The sequence below is a fragment of the Chaetodon auriga genome, chromosome 9 (assembly GCF_051107435.1).
Source record: "Chaetodon auriga isolate fChaAug3 chromosome 9, fChaAug3.hap1, whole genome shotgun sequence".
Lineage (NCBI taxonomy): Eukaryota > Metazoa > Chordata > Actinopteri > Chaetodontiformes > Chaetodontidae > Chaetodon > Chaetodon auriga.
This window is the reverse complement of record NC_135082.1, coordinates 6,585,996-6,600,833: the sequence shown is the minus strand read 5'-3', so window position 1 is coordinate 6,600,833 and position 14,838 is coordinate 6,585,996.

Genomic DNA, 14,838 nt, shown 5'->3' with positions numbered 1-14,838 from the left:
AAGAACACGCAGCACAAGCCAACCTTGATCATGATGACGCATGATTATTTTACCTTGGCGAGTACTTATTTTTGGCCTGTATAGTTGGCTGATGTGGATCCATCAACTTGGACATTTTCTCATCAAACCACCCGCCAACATCATTTCCTGGCAACAGTTATGAACACTTGCACTTTGATGAGGTTTGAACTCAATCAAACAAACCTACTGTAAAAGTGTCTGAAGTAAAGTAGTGCAGTCAAGTAGATATCACTTTATCTTGTGATGTCACGGTTAATGGATCCTACGGGGCACCGTGTTATGTGCAGTGATCAGTCATGATCCAGGACTATGTACCTCATTATTATTGTCCATATTTATTCTTGTGGCAGAGACTTTTGTCCAAAATGACATTCAAATGATCATACAGCCCATTGACTGTTGAGGATGGCTTCAAGGCCAGAAGCTCCCTGCCAGCACCTCTGAAGCTCACTAGTTATCCCAACAGATATTGTTAATTAATAGAAATAATAGTTCCACATATTTCCCAGGACATCAAACTGTTCCTTTAAATTCAGGGGCTGATAAAATGGCCTTTCTTTAGAGAGGTCACTGGCTTGGAGAGAGCCATCATTATCAGTAGTAGGCTGTTTGGAATATGTTTTACATTTATAAAACATACTGTATACATAAGAAATTACGATCAATACTATAATCCATAGGGGACATCACTCTGATTTATCTTTGCTTTTAACTTAAAAGCTACAACAGCTTTGTGGTATAAAAAGAAATCATGGCGAGTGCTTTCCAAAAGCTTTCCATATGTTCAGCTAATAGCTTATGATGCCAAACTGCCAAACACACAGCATAAGTAAGACTGTGTGTTGACTGAGCACGTAGCTGTGTTGAGGTTCAGACGATAGAAATCACTTCCACATAGGAAACAGGAACAGGAATTTACAAAAAAAAAGTTCTATCCTAAAGCGTATGAATTTGTTAAAAAATGTATAAATCGCTAGGACGCGGTTCAGAGGCTGCAGGATGAGATGGAAGGAAAATGATCTTCTTAAAAGTACTGCTTTCAATCCTGCCCCTGAGGACTTCAGAGTTCTGCTGTAGAGCATCTAAGTTTGACATGCCCTCCTTTACTTGCCCTCAGCGCTTGCTAACACGCAGCACTTCATGTCACGTGAGGGGAGTTGGGTGTGAGGGTAGCAGAGGGTTGAAAGTGAGAAAAACTTGCAGATTGCCTGCTTTTATAAATAAATGATTGATTATGTCGTCAATTTGAAATGCTGACAGTAAACCAGAAAGGGTTAAAATACTATTGAAACATGCTGGTGGAGTTCATCCCATCTAATCTGGGGCTGATGAGTTAGAAGTGATGAACTGGCTGGTGAGACAGGCAAAGCTGCACTCTGAGCCCGAGTGACCTGGATTAAAGTATTGATCATTAAACATTTTCCAACACACAAACACTTTTAGACTGTTTACTTCATCTGTTTTTCTACCATGGCATGAAAAGATGTGTACTTAAATGCACCATGTGAGTTGATATAAAGGTCAGAGCCAACTCTGTGTGCAATATGTCCAAGTACGTAAGTTAAGATATGAAAGTATATAAGTTTACTATCATGTTGGCACAAGACTTATGACACCATTGTGTCTGCAAATTCACATTCTCTTTAATTTTGTCTTATTGAATCGAAATAGATAACCTAAGGTAACCTAAGTGTCATGACCTCCACATAGTTTGAAAAATTTGATCTAGTGGTCTTTCAAAATGTGTCACATTTCTAACTGCCAACTCAGTAACAGATAAGTTTCACCATTAACAAAAGATAAGATTTCCTGTCAGCCAGTCAGTCATGACGCAGCGAGAGCGATCAGAAACTCTCAGGGACGGGACAGAGCGTGGTTTGCCTCTTGAAATTACAGTCTTGACTTAATATAGAAACACAAGACAGTAAGTGAAACCTCCGCTTCAACAGAAACAAAAGTGGGAAAACCAAAAAGCATGATCTAAGCAAAAGTTTGATCCGGAGTGCAACTGATTTCTTCATTTGGCAGATGAGGGCCAAAAAGAAAAATCACTTTGTAAGTTTTCTGCTTTTGTAGTGTTTCCTTGCAATCATGCAACTATTGTCCTGCATAATGATTTTTCCATCCAAGAACTGCAGAAATCCAACTGGGAGTGAAGGCATTAATGACAGTGGAAGGCAATGAGAAAACCAGAGAAGCAAAGTGAGAAGCAGAGAACTCTACATCTTCACAAGTTCATGTAATATTAACCAGTAATTAAAAGGGCTGAGCTGACTCAAGGCGAATAAGATGGAAAGAGAGAGGGCTGGGTGGAGCAAGCAGTGAGTATTTCACTTCTAACAGCTCACCCCATTAGAGCAGTGTCCAGAGTTTAAGAAAGAATGGCTGGCCTTACCTTACATCACACAGGTGGGTAACAACTGTCGACAAGCAAGTTTAGCCAGATGGCTTGCAAGGTGTCAGGGGTACATGTCATTTCATATTAAATGCACAAATGAGCTCTCTTTACCTCATTTTCCCACAAATTAACTTAGAAAGAAAATTAAGTGAAAAATAAACAAGTCAATACATTGAAAAATGTATTGAGAATTACTTTGGTTATTGCAGTAGGAACTGTGTGCTTTGGCAAACCAGACTGATTGTGCTGAGGCTAGCTGTGATGTTTTGGTATTAAGGTGCCTACAATCATAGGAATCTGTATTTCTATTACTACTGTTGTCACATTGAATGCATTTGATGTTGTACCCTACTGCGCTCTTTTTTTTATTAGTCATTTGTGCGCACAACTGCAAAATTCAAAATGTGAGTTTTCATGACACCATATATAAAAGCATCCTCCTTTGGAGTCATTCAGCTAAATGTTATCAAGTAACATTTGAAATAAATTGTCATTTGTGTGTATGCCTGGATCCTCTCTGATTACCACCCAATAAGACAAGCAATGACAATACAGTTTTTATTTCACTGTGACAGCCATTTTTTCTGACCTTCAGTTGGCATAATAATCACACAGAATGGCCATTTACTTTTCACTTCATCAGTTCACCTAATCAAGTATTCATGTTAGCTGATTTCCAACAAGCTGTGATAGCAGTTGCTAGGAGCAGTTACTCATGTATGCTGAAGATAAATACAACAAATTAATGGTTAAAATCAAAGTTCACCTCTACGCATTTTTTCACAGGATGTGCGTGAATCACTGGAACCTTTGGCTAACGATGCAGGACTGACCAGTGAGGTTATCTTAATTAGGAAGAAATCTGCTTTGCCACAAGAAACTGACAAACAACACAAAGACGATGTGATGCAGTGGTTGGCCAGAATATTTCGTCTGGTTGCTTATTTACACAGTGCATGCAAACAAGGAAGCTAGCAGACTAAAATCAATCTCATGTTTGGAGTATATTCTGACTCTGGAACTAGGTTATTAGTTAAATCAGAGCAGTTGCAATTGTGGTGCCACGGTGGCAAATTCATTCTTACAACAGTATAAGGAAGAAGAAAAAAAACTGTATTTAAGAATAACCACTTGCTAGTTTTAACATTGAACTTACAGGGTACTACCGACCTTCATCCACATTCACACACTCACTTCATCCAGCTCTTGTCTCTCTCTCCTGGCTACAAGAACAATACCCACACAACTTTTAAAGGAATGATCAGCATCAGTGGAAACTTCGTTCTAAGCAGAATTTCTCCCCACACCCTCACCCCTCTTCTTCTCCCTCAGGCAAAACATTTTGCTGACCAAGACTTAGCCAGCCATCAAGAGTTACAATTTCTCCTTTATCCACAGTTCACTTTATGTCAAGTCTGCTCGTAACAGGGGCCAATAAACTTAGACGCTCTCATTTTAGTCTGGCAAGAGGAGCTCTTTGTTGAGTTCTTCAACACTGGGAATGTACACTTTGGTTTCAACTTTTAAAACTGATGTCTGCAGTGGTTTCTGTGAGCGCTGTAATGCTGTTGGATGTAAACTGACCTGTGCTGTCTTCTGTTTTGTCTGTCTGCAATTCTGTCTAGGGAAATTAAGAAAAGAAAAAACATTATTTACACAAGAATATTTCTCCTCAAACCTTTTTTAGTTGTTATTTGACACACTTTATAACAGTTGGCCTATGAGATAACAGAAGTAGATTTAAGTAGCCTGACACTTCTGATACAACAAGCGTGGCATCATCTTCAGCGGTGGTCTTTCCCTCCACAGTAAAATCCTGAAGTACACTGCCCGGGTCTCTGAAGTTAAAAGGACAAAGAACATATCTTTGGATTTTAGAATGGGTTGGGGGTTGAATTTCATTTAGAAGCCTGTGTCTTAAAGGTGCTTTGGAATGAGATTTGAAGTCACCAATAAAGGGTCTATTGTGCACCTGTAGTCCAGGTCATGTTTTCACAGCATTGTTTTGAGTGACAGGTCGTAGTTTTATTAGTATCTGTGACAGCCCTTCTGCTTTAGCAAGGCCTGCTGCAGTGTGCGTCTCCTCTTATTTTGTCTGTGTTTCCTTGCAGGTTCCTGGTAGGTGGAGTTAATCGGTACAACAGGGAGCACCTGGCCAGTCTCCCAGGAGTATTTAAGACCTTGTTGTCACAGTCCACAGGCTCTGTCTTCATCCCCCTGGCACCATGTTTTTGTTTGGCTGGCTTACTAGTTTAGGTTTTATGCCTTCCATCACTTTCCATTCATCAGCCAATCAGTTCTCCATATGCTGACATGCTGATAGCACTGATTAACACACATCGTATCTTCAATATGTTTTTCAGTTGCTGTACAGTGAAAAATCAACACAACTAACAACATCTGGTCACCTTTTCAAAATAAAGTTTGCTGAGAAGCACTTCCAGTTATGGTAGGTTAGTTTTAGGCACCCAAACTACTTGGGTAGGTTTAGAAAAAGATCATGGTTTGGCTTAAAACAATCAGCATTTGATTGTACCAGCCCCCTGCTGTTACTGCACTTTCATACATGTGTACTTTTCACGCCAAGGCGAGGCAAGCCGTCACATTGACACATTCCTCTAGTGGATCGATGTAACTGGTTAATGCTTTGGGGTGAGAAAGGGCTGGATCATTATGTATGTAGGTGTATGGAAGCTCAATTGCAAATTAAACTTAAAGAACAGTCATGATGTTAACTTTCCTTTGAAACTGTTTCAAGCCAAACACTCAGGTATCTCCATTTTTTTTTAGCCAAGCCTGTTCGGAACTTCTTTTTGCATTCAAGTATGATCTATACTGTACAAGACAAAGAGTAATTGAACCAATGTAAGGCCCTGAACAACGGTGGCTTCGCTCTGGTAAAATGTCACATAGAAATGAATAACTAAATATGTCACTAGACACGTCTGAGAGGAAGGGAAATCTAACACAATCATCCTGTTTACCCCAGCTCCCTGAGGTGATGTAGTGGTATACGTTTGTCAGTTAGTGTATGATGGAAAACAAGCTCTCCAGAAATGATATGTTGTGTGTGTATATGAGTGAGTGAGTTAGAGGCAGCTCTCAAGCATGTTCCTGTAAACTCAGCATAGATTGCGTAGAAAGCTGCTCGCTCAAAGATAAATGTCTTTGGTTTGCACAGAAATGTCTCATCCTCCCTTCCTCTCTCCTCAGCCTTCCCATCCCTCTTTTCCTCCTCTCCAATCCCCCCGTCTTGCAGGCTCCATCCTTCTTGCCACGCTGGGTGATGGAGTGTAGGATGGAGCATATTTAGGGAGGGAAGAGAGAGTAATGGTGGACCTTTGTCTGACAAGCTGAGAGTCGGAGTATAGAGGAAGACAAATAATGTAAGAAAAGAGGGAGATGAATTTACAGAGAAATTAAGCAAGAGAGGAGAAAAGTCCAACACAAAGGACGCATACAGGAGAAATCTGAGATATAAGAAAAGAAAGAGAGAAAAAGAGAAAGTGAGAGAAACGTGTGTAATCATGCACACCTGAGGCCCAGCGGAGTATGATGCTATTTCATCAAAGTGTCCTGTAAGGAGCTGGAAAACAGTCTTTATGTTTCACACACACGCACACGCACACACGCACACAAACACACACACACACAGAGTGAGAAATACCAATTCATGCTGGTGCTCATTTAGAACTTTGAAAGCTTAGAAGGAAATTTAATGTTCGACAAATACTGCACACCATACATGTAGACGTGGATGTATTAGTACCTTAGTTCAGAGTATATATATACATACATATCCACAGTATGTAGATGTGCACACACAAAAATACTGATGAAGCATTTTGAAAGAAGTAAAAATGTATTGCCTTAAATGTACTGTATGTATAGTATTTGTAATGAATGATTGTGGTTGCGGTGAATTGCGGTGGGACAACTTAACAAAGTGTGCACAGTGTAAAGAGAGCGAACAATAAACTATAGGGCTGATATCCATATGAAAAAAATGCACTGGATTACATGCTGCATTATTGTGACTACTGTCACTAATTATTGTATTGATTTTGTACTTCAGTTCAGTATCTTCCCAAGGATACACTGACATGTAGACTGCCAGGGTCAGGGATCAAACCACCAGCCCTCTGGGTGGATGACCACTCCACCTCCAGAGCCACAGCTGAACTTGCCTGTCCTTGACATATTTGGCACTGACTGATTTGGCACAATATTTGTCATTGGCAGCAGGACACATAATTCTGTAACACTAACTCGCCTTGTCTATTGATGTGACAGATGTATGGAGTAAGTTTATGTGTTACACCTTGTATGTACATGCATATGTGTACCTGTCTGTGCTACACTGAATGGCAAATAGATATACACAGGTTAGAGTTTGTCATAGCAGTGTAAAATTAATATGCTTTTAATCTGTAGAAGGTGGAGTTTAAGTTTGCAAATTTGAGTTTGCAAATAGTGTTTTAACACACCTACCGAAGACACACCTGCCAAGTATTTGACAGCAATTATCTTAAAAGTGCACTTAAGTATATTATATCTACATGGTAAAGAAATGAATAGAAATATTGTAATGAAGACAGTAAGACAATCTCTCTCTCTCTCTGTCTCTGTCTCTGTCTCTGTCTCTGGGCTCAGGGAAGTGTGTGTGTGAAAGTACTTTGCAGTGTGCTTTTGCCAAAGTTAGCCATTCAGTTGTCAATCATTTCAGCTGAGTTCAGCTGAGGTGCTGCTGCATTCACAACAGACTGTAGTTCTGGAAAAGGTATGTGTGTGTGTGTGTGTGTGTGTGTGTGTGTGTGTGTGATTCTGAAAAAAAGACAAGATATGAAGGCAGGGAGGGACTTGGGAACACTGAAAAAGAATCCACCATGTTAAAATATGTCCACCACATATATATATGCTATTATACTTTTATACCAACCCCAGAAATGTCTTGAAACATGTTGAACTTCCTGAATAAGATTTGAATACTTAAACGCTGAGCACATGACAGCTGCTGAGAGGTGAGGCAGAGATGGGGAAAAGGAGAGTGAGGCGATCAAAAGACAGAAATAAATGGGGAAAGTGTAGGACAAAGATAAGGGGTAAAACCAAGAAATGCAAGAGGAAAGGAGAGGAGGAGGAGAGAGAGCAACAGAGCAAGCTTAGTTTATGTGTGAGGGACAATGATAGAAAGACACTGACAGCTTCTGATGTACTGTGTATTAATGTATATATAGCTGGAGCTAATTTCCAGTTCCTTGATGGGTATACATGCTTCAAACAGTCATTAGAATGTGGTACATTTACTACATGTTGTAGTTCAACTTCTGAAAATCAGTGCATATAATAATCAGTACAAAAACAACAGCCATGTACAACAATACACAAACAAAGATACAGACAAATAAAACTACACGCAGTGCATTTATAGCGTGAGCTCACGTACACAAATGATGACTAATTGGTGTCATGATCACAGTTCTGGCCATGTTTTAACCAGGACTTGACTGATGTAGATAGAGTTTTAAGATCCTGAATCTGCTTTGAACTGGCAGGTACAGTACAGGGAAATAGGTAAGAGGGAATTCCAGAGGTCTGTGCCTTTAAATGAGAATGCAGTTTTGAGCAAAGAAAGCTTTACAGCATCTGATTCTACAGTTTCCCTCTGATGTGCTTTGGTGTTAGTGGCAGTGTACTGAAGTCTAGTTATGAAAGTGCTGAAAATGGGTGGAGGGAGATGGTGGGGATATTTAAAACTAAGCATTGGAGTAATTAATGAAACTGTCAAAATTCACTGCAAGCATAAATGTTAGAGCTGAAATAAATGGTTTGGAGGTTGGCCTTAACACTTCTACCTGCCTTTTTTACGCGCCTGTCCTTAGCTGCAGTCCTGTACTGTGTGTTGTCCATTGTCTTTTATCCTCATTTTGAAAGTGTCTGTGATTGGGAGTTTTTTTTTTTTCCCTTGTTAGTATAGGCTGGATGTTTTAAGCCATGGTGCCACCTTGCTTGGCCAGTCTGTTACTTTAGCTTAACTAGATGTTTTTGCCACCACACAATAAAACAGTACTGCCAGCATACATTTGTAGCCCTACTCCTGTGCAAAATTCAGAGATGTAATTGATATATAAGCTAAACAGCAAAGGTCCAAGGACTGATCCTTGTGGTATGCCCATTTTACTTTCACACCATTCAGATTTAGAATGACCAATGCTGACCTGTTGACTACTACTTTGTAATTAAGGTGAGATGGAGAAAGACTGTCCCAACTTCACTCCCCCTATCCAACAAGCTTTTGATCTGTTGTGAATAGCAGTTAGCTCGTTGTGTTGAATACTTGGTTCTGGAACCAGGTCGATTTGGGTGCAAAAGATTACTATCCTCTAATTGTGTCATTACTTGTTGTGCTGCAACCTTTTCTCGGACTTTGAAGAAGTACTGAAATTGGTGTGTGATTTGGAGCCTGGTAAGCTGCACGTGGGGGTAATCAGAGCTGTTTTAAAGTGATGAGGACATCTTTCTGTAGCTATAGACAAGTTTTGCTTCTGACACAGTTCTGCAAGAGTAGATGAGTATCTCCTCAAGAACGCTGTGTCAACATGAAAGACATATTTCGCACATGTATTAGACAGATAGGTAATGATTTTGTGTGCTGTATTTTGTGGCACACATTTCTTTGATCACCTTGTTTCTTAGGGATTTGAAAGTTGTGATGTCAGTATTCATTTCAGATTTTTAAGAGATTTTTAAAGCCTAGTCTTACCTTTTTATTAGAACCCATCATAGCTGCAATGATGGTCCTGCAGCAACATTAATGATGATGTTGTAAGAACAACACCGACATGGTGATATCAGATAAACTGATAATAATATGTGCACCATTTGTTCATGTGTTGCAGTGTGTTGTTTAGGCTTCTGGTGGTTTCATTTGCAACCATTAAGCAGGCAAGGTAGCTGTCTCTTGTTAGTCACAACATTTTGCTGTATTGGTTTTGCTGATCTCTCAAACAGTAGGAAATTAAGGCAAACAGCCAGCATGGAGCCCATCAAACCATGCCAGACAATAATAAGAATAGGAATAAGAATAATAAGAAGACAGCCCTGACTGCAAAGGCTTGACCACCTTTTTGTTACAATCTGGACTTTGGAACAAGGGATGATTCAGCCGAGGACCTCAGGGACTGGATAGGGACATCGGGCAATAAAACATATAATAAATAACTTGGGGCAAGGCCTCTCTTATTAGTAATCGCTAATAACTTGAAATCAGTGGTGAAAGCAACAGGTGGCCAGTGTAAAGAAGCCAGGATCTGTGAAATGTGGTCATTTCTCTTGGCCCAAGCCAAGAAAAAGCGAGGAGAACAAAGAGCGCGGGGGAGATTAGAGAGATGGAGTGATGAAAAAGACAAGCAGGTCTGACTGTCCTTTCCACCAGAATGAACAGCACTTTTGTCTGTCAACAAAACATGGCCATTAACTGGCTTTAATGATGCTCACAGGCACACACTGACACACAAATAGGGAAAAACAGACATGCACAAACACGCACAGCACATCCACAGTGGTAACATTCATATCGCTAATTGGATATTGACTGTGTCTTCAAATTTTTTATTATGCCATAAACAGAAATTGAAGTTTTATTATATCTCTTAGAGCATTATGTGCAGTTACTACATTATGAGTTGCTTCACACTCTGTTGAAGCTCAGATCAGATTTAAACGGATCTGTTGGTGGTTTCGCATGTGATTAAAGTAGCGTATTTGAAAAAGTGACACAGTCTGACCACTGCTTATTGTTATTATTATTTTTATTATCATTAGTAGCAGTAGTATTCACATCCCACCTCAGCCAGAAGTGTAGATAATAAGCATAGACCACAGTCAATAAGAGATTATCGGTGACCAGGAATATGAGGAATATCTTTCTCCACTGTAAGGACAATTGAGCCAACTCGATTCGCTGATGAAGAGCATGACATGCAATTGAAATCTAGGAGAAACTCTAGCAGGTGGACCTTGAGTTAACATTATTACATCGAGTGCAGCATCTTTAATCGGTCTTAGAGTCCTCTTAGAATTATACTCGTCTTAAAGAAATGAGAAAAAGAAGTTGAAACATTTTTTCTTATCTTTATAGAATTCAAGGTTTTTAGGATTATAGACATTAATGATTTGATAAGAATGATATTTCTGCAGCCCCATGAACTACATGAACTTCTGCAGGCAGTTTGTTTGCAGGGAACTGGCGAATTTTGCATTCAAAGTACATCCTCATTTAGACAAAGAAGTTTGATGTGAAACATCAGCAGCAGACACGAGGTTTCGTAGTCAGCTCATTACTCAGTCTGCTCATGGTCTGATCCTGGTACTGCCCTCTAGACACACTCTGCCAGAGAAGGAGAGGTCATGGGAGCAGAGCAGATGTGGATTTGAGTTTAGAAAAGAAAGGATAAGGCAGTGATCTTAATTACAAAATATTTACTTTGGCTGCAGTTCATCTCCACTGTTAGGTGCAAAATATTACTGATAAAACGATTCAATCATAATCTTTAGCATGTCCAATTTTTTGTATATTAGGAAGAGGAAACATAAAGGAGATGAAGGTATATACTTGGTATTATATACCAGATCACTTCAAATCAAGCAGAAATAGAATCAACCTGTGTTGACATGTCTCCTTATATTATCTGTCCGTCCTTCATTATATGCTATAAGGAGAGAGACCAACACGTCCTCATACCTGGATGACTGAACAGATCGACTGCCAATGACTCCAAAACTGCACGTATGACCTTTGGAGAATACGAGCAACAGGCACACCAGCCCTTCATTGTAACTGATCCTCATCATCACATGATAATGGATTAAAGTGACTGAAGTGCCTTTGGGGCTTTATTGAAAATCTGAGAACATTTGAAAAGGCGACTCACCCCACCCTGAACCTCACACACTCCATCGTTACACTCCATCCATCCACCCACAGCCCATATCTCTCCCTTCATCCTCTTCTCTGACCCTTCTTCCCTATTCTGCCACCCCTCTCCTGTCATCCCTCTCGCCTTCATCCCTCTTTGCCTACACCCTGCCTTCCCTTCATCCTTCGACCCTCATCCTAATATGTTATTCATCAGCTATGCTCCTCCATCCATAATACACATTAAACCATTATAAATCTGTATCTCATCGGTGTGGTCTTTGTTGGTGAGTACAGCTGGTGACAAACAGAAGGAAAGAACACCAACGTCTAGGTGTTGGTCCACCATGAGTACCAAGAGCAGCTTAAGTGACCCTTCTCATGTGGCACAGATTTTAACAGAAATTTCAGAAAATCTGCAAAAGAAAATGTCTAGTGACTAGTAGGCAAATGTTAAGAATTGGTTCAGTGAGATAAACATGATTCATTTTCTTACTCATCAGACCATTCATTGAATGATTGTCTCCTGCCTGAAAGCAGTTGTTATGTTAAGGACGGCTGACAGATTAAAGTAAACAGCCGCTCAGTGCTGTTACAAACGCAGGTCACTTTAGGTTGCATGTCCATGAGTAGAAAACCGTATTTTACAGAATGACCAACCTCTGTCGCCCTGCTTGTACAGTTTTCTCAGAGTTTAAGTCCTTTTCAATAAAGTGTTTGGGTTATTTTTCATCCCCTCTGTATCTCTTCCCTCCTGTCTCGTCCAGTCCAGTCATTCATCCTATTTTCCAGCGAGTCAGTGAACTGGAACGACTGGAGTGAGGTACTGCTGTGCTCAATGTATTTTCCATCCAGCCTGCATGACTGTCTTCCAATCCCTGTCTCCCCTTTCACCTCTCCTCCTCTTCTCAGTCGGTCCCCAACTCTTTTTCCTCTCTTCCATCCTCTGTGACTCTTTACTCTCCCGTCATCGTTTCTACTGAGATGATTTCTTCCGTCTTTTCTGCCCTCTCTTCCTACTTTCTTCTGACACTTTTTTTTCTTGTTGCCTGTTCTTTCTCCTGTCCTGTCCTCTTCCTGTCCTCTGTCCCTTCTCTTTGACTGCTTTTCTCCTTTGTGTGTGTGTGTGTTTCTGCAGAGAGAATAGGTGCATGCTACACACAAAGTTAGTGTTCAGTTTCCGTATAGACACTGATGTCCTATTCTCCTCAGGTTTGTGTGTGTGTGTGTGTGTGTGTGTGTGTGTGTGTGTGTGTGTATGTATGTATGTGTGTGAGTGATTCTGTCTGTCTGAAAAATGCCTGGTGGCAACACTGTTCCCAACCCTTTGCTAAATGTTCAGCCATCTCTCTCGCCTTTGTCTGTTAGACTGTTCACAAACCAGACAAAGACAAATAAGACATCACAACTGGCACAGAGTTTAAAGTTCCAGCAGTAGTATTTATATATTCACGTGAGATCTTCACTCCTTCATAATTCTTCCGGCGTAAGAGGAGAAAATGAATCTAGAGCATAAGCCACACCGTGGACTACAACATGCACCAGCATTGTTGTTTATTTGATTAAATTTCCACATAATATACTTTATATTGGTAAAACAAAATGACATTTGCAAACTGAGGGCACCAGCTGCATGCGATGGGCCACCAGCATGCGGAAAATTGTGGTGCATGAAACAGTTCCAAATCCTTTTTTATAGCATGTAGGGCCGCCTAAAGGGCACTGCATCGCATTTTAAAGGCACCCTAGGGGAAAATTCATCACATTTTCTTGCATACTGGCAAGTATTCCACTCAGAATGAAGACAAGAAATCTCCAGTAGCCAGACACAATCATAATATCAATGACTTGGTTTTATGGGCAACAAGGTCGTTCAAGTTTTCCATAGGTGAGGCAGCTGAGCAAAAAGTTACTATAGAGAGTGGATTCATTATCAGCACACTTTAATACCATCTTGCATTTAAAAAATCTCATTATCCTGTTTTTGTGATCTGAATAATTTTGTTCAGCTGCCATGAGCTCCTCCTTTGGATGACTGTTGTTTAGAACGGGACACGTTCATTGGCATGCTTCGTGCAGTAAAGAAGGGTGTCTGTTTGAAACACCTATGCATGTATAAACAATTTAGAACTGGAAAGCTGTCCTGCTCCATTTGCTTTTGAGGATTCAACAGCCTTCTACACACACTAGGGTTCTGATATGTAGTCTACTGCCATGCCAGCGACTCTCTGAGGCTGCACTTACACATCATGGTGCTTCAGCTAAATGCTAACAGCACGCTAACATGCTCACAGTGACAACGTTAACATGCTCATGTCTAGTGTATTTCATTTTAGTATAATGGTTACCATGGCCACCATTATAGTTGAACTTTAGATTTTCTAATTAGCACTAAATACGAAGTACAGTTGAGAATGGTGGGAATGTTTCTCAGGAGTTTTGTCAGAAAACAACAGAACAGGTGAAATAAGACGTTGACCTCATGTTGGTGCAAGATGTCAGAGGACGACCAGAGTTCAAATTCACCTGGGGCACGAGAATGTCTGCAAAATTTCATGCCAATGCATCTATCAGTTACGTAATGGTCAGAGAGACTGATGAGCCACATTGTTAGCATGGCTAAAAATGATATTAATGTCATCCAACTTAATGAATTTGATAGCAAGCATACAGAAACCTCATCCCTCCAACATGTCAGGATGTGAACCCCCCCCACTGATGGTCTGTCATAGTGGATCAGCCATGTAACAAAGCCGAGCATTGAGGAGGTCACGACCACAGCAGCACCCTCAGCACTTCTCAGTTGATATTAACCCGATTGGAGACATATTTCAGTGGACACACACACACACACAACCACGGGCTCATATCACTGTCATCTATGCAAACAGCAACTGACTGAAGAATTATGAGTGTGTTGTGGATATCGTGTGTGTTCGTGTACAGAAATTTCACTTTCCTTTTGTTGATTTACAACATGACATAAACCAAATGTGACACAATGTTTGCAATTAGTTAACTAAGAGTGTGTGTAGAGGCCAAGGGTGGAGAACCCTTTTCCTATCGAGCACCATTTCAATTTTTATAACATCTGAGGGCTATACTAAATTATTGAGCACACTAGCCTCTAATGCGATGGTTGGAACTGCTTCTCTTTTGCCAAAGCATCTGATGTCAGATGGTAGTGGTGAGTGATGCTGCTATTTGCAGCAGCTTTTCCAGGTTTGAATGGAACTGAGTCTTTGCAAGAGTCAGTTTTGAAAGGAGCTGTTCAGAGTGGTGGGCTGTCCTAAACAGAGATGCGACTTCAGTGCATGTCTCTTCAGAGTGGGAAAATCCTCAAGACATACATACAGTTTATAGAGGAGAGAGGTTGCTCCTTGTTGCTTTGCAGCTCAATCACTTCTGCTGATTCCATGTTAAATATCTGAGCCAATATGTGCCCACGCTGCTTTTTTGTATGTAAGAATTGCCCTGTGGGCCAGATCAACAGTCTCACGGG